Source organism: Excalfactoria chinensis, chromosome 3 (assembly GCF_039878825.1).
Source record: "Excalfactoria chinensis isolate bCotChi1 chromosome 3, bCotChi1.hap2, whole genome shotgun sequence".
In the NCBI taxonomy this organism is placed as follows: domain Eukaryota; kingdom Metazoa; phylum Chordata; class Aves; order Galliformes; family Phasianidae; genus Excalfactoria; species Excalfactoria chinensis.
In genome coordinates, this window is record NC_092827.1 from 36,190,589 (window position 1) to 36,198,408 (window position 7,820).

A 7,820-nucleotide genomic window follows, 5' to 3' on the forward strand; every position below is an offset into this window, starting at 1 on the left:
GCACTGGCCATATAGGGCTATTAAAAGGTGAGTGAGTTTTACTGATCACTCCCTGATTCTCCAGCTGGCGAATCAAATCATGAATGGGGAGCAAGGAATCCCTGTTGGTGCGGTACTGCCGCCTGTGCACTGTCTTTGTAGCAATCGGTACTTGCTGCTCTTTTACTCGTAGCAGCCCCACAACAGACGGGTCCTTTGACAGGCCAGGCAAAACAGACAGCTGCTTAATGTTGTCTACAACAGCTATTCCAAAGGCCCATCGATACCCCTTAGGATCCTTGAAATGTCCCCTTTTGAGGTAATCAATACCCAGTATACATGGAGCCCCTGGGCCAGTCACAATAGGATGTTTTTGCCAGTCTTTACCAGTGAGGCTTATTTCGGCCTCTAATACAGTCAATTCTTGAGAGCCCCCAGTCACTCCAGAAATATGGATTGATTCTGTCCCTTCATGACTGGAGGGCATTAGAGTGCACTGTGCACCGGTATCCACCAGTGCCTTATATTCCTGTGGTTCTGATGTGCCAGGCCATCGAATCCACACAGTCCAATAAACTCTATTATCCCTCTCCCTCCCCTGACTGAGGGCAGGGCCCCTCTATTGGTTACCTGTGATGACTGGAGCAACGGTGCTGGTGGTTGGGATGTTTTGTAGTTCTCTCACCCGTGCTCGTAGTACAGAAGTAGGCTGGTCGTGCCACTTCCTCATGTCTTCTCCGCGGTCACGTAGGTAGCGCCACATGGAAACACGTGGTGGAATTGTACTGTTGTTCCTTGCTCGGACTGGAAAACGTGTGCGTCTAATAGCTGAGACTTTTGATGGTACAGGGCAGGAATAGGACTGGACTAGTTTGATCAGATCCTTCATTAAACCTGGTGGCTCATACGGGAATTGACCTTCGTCAGTCGTTTCTGATACTACCACGGGATCACTACGTTTTGTTGATGGAAACATTTTCTTGCACATTTCATCTAGTCGGTCTTCTAGCCGTGAGATGGCAGAAACTGCGGCGCGCAGTGGGGGGAGCTGCTGTTCGATGTTTTGAAGTGTGATAATCAGTTCAACAACTTGAGGCCTTCTCTGTTGGTCCTCGTATCCTCCAAAAGTTGTTACCAGTGACTGTGCATATCTCTCTGGTGCTGTACTTGTGAGTTTCTGCCACATGTCAGGACCGGTCCTCACTTTCTCAGGATCACGTTCGTTTGGACCAGGGTTGTACAACATTTCCATCATGGCCATTTCCCTCAGGTACTGGATACCTTTCTGGATGGTATCCCACCTAATCATTTTAGGCTTCAAAGCATCCTTGTAGGGGTACCTTTCTCTCACGGCTTCTAACAGTCGCTCCCAGAGAGTGGCATCTCCATCCGAACTTCTGCTAATTCCTCTGTCGATACCTGGGTCTTGGGCAATACTTCCTAGTTGGCGAGCTTCGTTACCATCTAGGGACAAGCTGTTGGCCCCACTGTCCCAGCAGCGAAGCAACCAGGCAAGGACACCTTCATTTTGACGCCGTGTAAACTCTTTTCTTGAGCCTTGGATTTCAGTCAGCTTCAGAGGTCGACGATAAGTAATTTCCTCCTCATCATCAGTCTCTTCTTCATGCCTCTTGGTTTTTCTTTTTGCTTTTTTTGGTGCCGATCCAGACGAGGGGCCTGGTTCTTCTGCTGCCTGCTCTGCTTCTCCTTCTCTTCGTTCTAGACGCGTGGACACCCGTTTCCATTTCTTGCCTTCCACAGGGGCAACTGACATTGTTACTGGTGCCTCCTGTGACTGATCAGAGTTGACTTGGGATTTTCCTTTTTTGGCTTGAATCTCAGATCGGAAACTCTCTCTCTCCAGAATAGTATTATACAGAGCACGGTATGCGTAAGCCAAACCCCAAATAATGTTTACCTCCTTAGATTTCTGACCCAAGTATTCACTTAATTTCTCAGGGTCCCTCAGGTGTTCAAGAGTGAAATCCCACGACACTGCGGGTCCCCACGCTTCTAAGATCTTTCCTAAACCTTTCCATATTCCCTGCCAGTCAGCATTTTCTGGTTTTAGAGAAGACTTCCGTATAGAACGAATGTATTGGAATACATTCATTAATATTGATAACATGGCCACAAGTATGGGCACTAACTCGGCTATTGAAAAATGTGCGGCAATCTGAGAGTACAGCCTGTACACTGGATTGAGAATTTTGGTGTCTGTAAAATTGTCTATTCCATCTGGGAAGCAAGTGCTTGAAAAATTGACCATTCCATCTGGGATGTAAGTGCCAACATTCAAATTATACCATATCACATATAAATACCAGGCAGGTGTCTCCATCAGTGCCCTTATTAGGTTATATATATACATAATACCACAACAAAAAATCATGGGATGGACAAATGGCCAATACGTTGAGAAGATCATAATTGCTTTCAATCCCTTAAACAGAGCAGCTGGAATGGAGAGTAGATTCATAGCTGGTAGTAATTAGCAGACACTGTGAAAGTCAGAGCCAGCTAGCTGTGCTCTGAGAGAGCAAGAGAATCTCTTTGCTTTCTTCACGAAAGCAAGATAGCAATGCTCAGAGTGTACAGCTACTCCTGAATGTTGACAGTTCGCCTGGAATTTCAAGGTCAAGCTCCCAGGCGCAGAAACGTAAACTTTAGATAGCTCCTTAAAGGAAAAAAAAACTCGTAGCTCTGTAAAAGCCAAAAGGAAAAGCAGAAAAACAGCAGCTTCTGCCCACTTTTGCCCACTTTTGCCCACCTATGCCCGCATCCTCCACCAATAATCTGTCACAGATTATCTAGATTTACCTGTATCTGTGACAGGGCAGCCGCCCCGTAGGGCCTCCCCTCCCGGGGCCCCGGAAAGGAAGGGAAAATGAAACAGTAGCAGCAATCTAAGGAGGAAAACTTAATTTACTAAATATGATATCGGAATACAATGATTGAGGCTAATAAATTGAACAAAACAGAGAGAGAGAGTCCCCGAAAAACCGAGAGGCCTACTATGAAGTCTAGGCGACACGGCAGGAATGCTTCTCACTCCCTGAGAGTCCGAGAGAGAGAGAGAGAGAGTTCCAGCCTGAGAGTGAGATTATAGATGTCCTCCTCCCGTGACTTATCTCTGGCCGCGGCGTCCTCTGGGATATGTAGTTCTTCTCCGAGAGCTGAGCACCTGGGATGCTACTATTCTACGGAACTGGAGTATGGATGATCCATACTGCACATGATGTTATGATGTGGAATATTGACAGCAGCACCACAAAACTATGACAATAGGCTGGAGAGCTGGGCTGAAGGCAGTAGGATGAGGTTCAACAAGACTAAATGCTGGGTCCCATACTTTAGTAACAACAACCCCAGGCTACAGGCTTGGGTTGGAGTGGCTGGGAGACTGTGTAGAAGAAATGGATCTGGGGTTAATGATTGATGCTCAGCTTAACATGAGACAGCGGTGTGCCCAGGTGGCCAAGAAGGCCAATGGCATCCTGGCTTGCATCAGAAACAGTGTTGCCAGCAGACACAGGTTGTCCCCCTGTACTCAGTTCTGATGAGGCCGCACCTTGAATCCTGCATCCAGTTTTGGGCCCGTCACTACTAGAAAGACATAAAGGCCCTGGAGCATGTTCAAAGGAGGCCAACAAAGCAGGTGAGGGGTCTGGATCCCAGGCCTCATGAGGATAAACTGAGGGAGATGGGATTGTTCAGTCTAGAGGAGGACTAGAGGGAATGGCTTCAAGCTGCGCCAGAGGAAGTTCAGGCTAGATGTTAGGAAATACTGCTTCTCTAAAAGAGTGGTCAGGCAGTGGAATGGGCTGCTGAGGAAGGAGATAGAGTCAATGACCCAGAAGGTATTCAGGGAAAATTTGGACGTTGTGTCGAAGGACATGGTATAGTGAGAACTACTGGTAATGGCTGGATGGTTGGACTGGATGATCTTCTAGGTCTTTTCCAACCTTGGTGATTCTGTGATTCTGTGATTCTCTGAAGAGTAGAAAAAAAGTAGAAAAAGTGGAAGACATCCAAGAGGTTCCTCAAGTGCACTGATGTCAACTTCCCGATGCACATGGTGGATGAGCCAACAAGGGGAGGAGCACTGATAGATCCCATTCTCACTAACAAGGAGGGTTTGCTTTAAGTGGTGAAGGCTGAGAGCAGCCTTGGTTGCAGTGAATAGGAGATGATGGAGTTTGGGATCTCGTGTGTCAGGATCAGAAAACGAAGCAGAATCACAACCCTGGACTTCAGTGGGGCCAACTTGGTCTTTTTCTAGCAATTGCTAGGGGAAAACCCACAGGACAGAGTACTTGAAGGTAAAGGGCCCAAGATAGTTGGTTAGCATTCAAGGTCTGCTTCTGCCAAGCTCATGATCAGAGCATCCCAAACAGGTAAGGAGTTAAGAAGGGGAGACAGGAGACCTGTGTGGTGAAACAGGGGACTTCTGGGCAAACTCAAATGGAAGAGGATAACCTACAGATCATGGATGGAGGGGCTGGCCACCTGGGAGGAATGTAAGGCTGTTGTCAGAGAATGAAGGGAGGCAGCTAGGAGAGCTAAAGCCTCCTTAGAGTTTAACCTGGCTAGAGCAGTCAAGGACAACAGAAATTGCTTCTTCATATACACAGCAGACAAAACTAATGCTAGAGGCAATGTAGACTCACTGATGAATGAGGCGGGTGCCCGGGTAACAGAAGATGCAGAGAAAGTGGAGTTCCTAAATGACTCCTTTTCTCTGTCTGTTTTGAATGAGGCCCTCCTGAAAGATCATCCCTTTCCCCCAAGGCTGTCCAGAGGAGCCTAGATCTGCACTGCTCAGAAATGAGCAATTATACAGGGGCCTGGAATGCTAACTTATCAGAGTCCTGAAGCTGTGGGGATGCTGACTGTGGCTGCTCCCCCACTTCCTGACCAACTGCTCCATTGCTTACCCTCCTCACAATGGTGGCCGGAATGATACGATGGAAAAACTAAGCAAAGGAGAGGGAGGTCTCACACCAGCTGCAATTCTGCACAGAGCAGTTTCAGTTTGAAGGATATTCATTTAATTACCAATTAATAAAGAACTGGGATAGGGAGAACTAAAAGCATACTAAAACAACTTTCTCATTCTAACTCGTGTCTAATTCAGGTATTTGAAGTAAGGATGGCAGCAGCGCATCTCAAGGATGGTCCCCAAACTGGTACATGTGTTCCCTTGTTGCCAAAGCTTCAATTCTATGTACTTTTTGATTATACTCAAGTTATGTCCATAACTCCTCCCATACCCATGCTGGGGGCTACTGCCAGCCTACTTCCATATTGGCTGTGGGGCTGTGACCTCACAGAGTTATCCCCAGCTGCCAGACTGTGACCTCATGGTTCTGCCTGTGTAAACCAGCAGCCAGCACTCGGTCCCTCCCAGTGCAGTCGTGGCCAGCTTTGAGCAATGGTTGTCGACAGCTTTCTCCTTATCTCCAGACTCCTGCTCCTGGTGGCTGGGGTGTCTCTGCTCACCACTTCCCGGCGCCGGCAGGTAGGGAAATTTGAGGACGGGAGTCACTTGAGGCTAGGTGACTCAGGGCTTTGGGGTCGGTGTCAGGACTGCCCCACAAGTCCTGTCACTGTACCATCCATGTTCATGTGCTCGTAGGGTTCTGACCGGTGCCAGCATTGGTGGGGATGGTGGCAGCAAGTGGTAGCACTGATGTCAGGTGAGTCCCATGAGGGTCATCCTGGCACATTCCCAGGCAGGACCAGCCAAGCTTCGTACCGGCCTCTGTCATGCAGCAGGCAGACAAGGTGGTCTGGAGGATCCGCAGTGCCCCCCTGCCCTACTGTGGCTCAGACCCACTCCCTGTTTTACAGGTGCTGAGAGGCAGGCAGGCAGGCACTGGAGCCCCCTGTGCAGGCCATGTGGCTCCCAGCAGCAAGGGTCATGAAGGCAGGCCAGTCCCATCATGCCCCATCTGATCCAGCCTAGAAATACTCAGCCTTGGTTGCCATGCAGTCTGTGCCCCCCTCTTCTCATCAACACTGGTACCACGAGCTCTGTGGGGAAACCTGGAAGGCTACCCAAACTGGACCAGCGCCCACAGGTTCTGGTGGCACATGGGACCCCCAGGACTCTCCGTCAGCATTCAAGGCCAGGCAGTGGAGTTAAAGACCTGCCACCTGAGATCTCCAACTGCGCAAAGCCACCAGTGAAAGGGATGATCTTTCAGGAGGGCCTCGTTCAAACAGAAGAGAGAAAACACTGGTGGGAATACAAGACCAAGAGGCCTGTTTGGCCTATGCGTCCCCCAGCACTTCCCAAAGGGCACAAGGAAGCAGGAGCAGCAGCAAGACCAACCCGGGGACCAGCCTTGAGCCTGGAGAAAAAAGCAGGCAGCAAAACTGAAACCTGCCAGCCCTTCAACTCTGGCTTTGGTGACAAGAGAAGCACAGAGAAATCGGACAGGCTCGCTATGGAAAGGCTGTACCGGCACTGTCCACTCTAGACCAGGCTACCAGGCCATCAGTAGCTTCAGTGTGGGTAGCAGAACCCTCACCAGCTTTACTGCCCTTCTGTGGACTTGGTCTAGGGCCTCAGTGTCCTTCTTGCAGTGAGGGGCCCAAAACTGAACACAGTACTAGAGGAATGGCATCACCAGTGCTGAATACAGAGGGACAATTACTTCTCTGCTCCTGCTAGCAACACTATTTCTGATACAAGCCAGGATGAATGTCGTGAATATGAGACTATATGCACATATTGCAGTGAATAGTTTGACTTTAAAGGTTCCAGGAACTCAAAATGATCACCAGCCTCTGCCCATCTGTGTCCCAGGTCCATTTTCCTCTTGGCTATGCTTAATTTTTTTTGTTAACGTGTTGTCTCCTACCCTGTTTTATGAATAGATACTCTTTGTTCCCAGGACACAGAAGTTTTCACCCAGGAGTGTTTCTCCACAAAACAACCTCTAGGTGCTCTTAATCAACTTAGATGATGCCATGGAATTATCTCTATATCAGTCTGTGCCTGTGACTGGGGGACAGCAGGCCCACGGGCCCAGCATCCCAAAGAAGGTATAAGGGGTGGGGAGAGGGGGTAGGGAAAGGGAACAAAGGGAAGGGAATAACAATAATAATAATTAAAACAAAACAACAACAACAACAAAAAACAGTGACAGTGGCAATGATCTGAGAAGGAAAGTTAAATTTACTAATTATAGTAGCAGAAATACAAGTTGACTGTGATTGAAGCTAATTAACCAAATAAATGAGTGTTCAACACCTTACTCTAATGTTGAGGGCCAGACAGCTAGGAAACACACACCACAGAAATGAGCAGTAAAAGAAAATGTGTCAATCTTGTGACTTGTAAGAAGTTTTATCTTTCCCTCTGAACATAAAATGGAAACAGAACAGTGAAAGTCTTCTGGGAGATGCAGTCCTTTTCTTCTGTAAACCAGGTACCTGAAAGTATTGACAGTCCGCAGAACTGGAGCATCAACTCTTTAACTCCCAGTGCACTACATGATGATATGATGTGGAATACTGGTAACAAAAATCATTCTGTGACAAGAATCTAGTCAAAGTTTTTGTGAATCACACTCAATTTAACAGAATTAATCTTCAGCAGCATACTGTGTTTTAGGAAGATAAGTAAAATCAACAGTACATTTATACAATGAGAGAGATCAGTAGGCAAAGGACAGTGATGATATCTGTCTGCCTGAATGGAAGCCAGGAGATCATTTCTGTAAACAAAAGTTTTGGACAGGATTCAAAACCATACCCATAATAAACTTGTTTACAAATCAAGCAGGAATGCTGCAATAAATTCTCTACGTTCTTGTTTAGGATATCTCATA